This window comes from Octodon degus, unplaced genomic scaffold (genome assembly GCF_000260255.1).
Source record: "Octodon degus isolate 3935 unplaced genomic scaffold, OctDeg1.0 scaffold00004, whole genome shotgun sequence".
NCBI lineage: Eukaryota > Metazoa > Chordata > Mammalia > Rodentia > Octodontidae > Octodon > Octodon degus.
Window position 1 is genome coordinate 1,249,277 of NW_004524580.1, and position 884 is coordinate 1,250,160.

Here is an 884-nt window from a genome sequence, read left to right on the forward strand (position 1 = left end):
GAAACACTATATACCAGTACTTGTATGACACAATGAAGGCAGTCCTAAAAAGGAAATTTGTATCTCTGAATGTACATATTTTAAAAATAAGCATAAAAAAGAACAATCCATACTTAAAACTAGTAGAAGAAATTATAAAGATCAGAGTGGAAATTAATGAAATTAAGACTAAAAACTCAAAGGATTTAATGAGCCAAAAAGTTTGTTTCCTTGAAAGGACAAATAAGATTGATAAACACTTACCCAAGTCTACCAAAAGAGAGAAAAAGGTCAATTCAATTAAAAATGAAAGGTGAAACTTTAATTTATACCACCAAAGTTCAGAGAATTATAAGAAACTATTAAAAAAATATATAACTTTATTGTTGTTGTTTTGTTTTGAACCAACTTTGCATGTTTATATCTGGTCCTAAACAACTAATCTGAGGCTAGCATCATACAATACAATAACCATTGTTGAATTCTCCTTACTTTGTTTGGTAAAATTTAGTACCATTTCTATTTTTTTTTTTTTTTTTACGATTTTGTATTCTCCAAAATATAATTGGGGAACCTAGAACAAATGGAGAAATTCCTGGATGCATATGAATTACCAAAACTGAAACAAGGAGATATAGAAACCTTTAATATATCAGTAACAGGCAATAAGAGATAGTAATGAAAATCCTACCAATTGAAAAATTATGGATTTAGAGGCCAGGGAGATACTCAGTAGAATAAGCGCTTGCCTGGCAAGCGCAAGCATCTGAGTTCAATCCCTGGTACCACAAAAAAAAAAAAAAAATATGAGTTTAAAGGCAAGTTTATATTCTAGTTTGTTTATATTAATTCCTTAAGGTTATAGTTTGACTGAAAAAACCTTTGATTTGTTATAAACTTCTTTT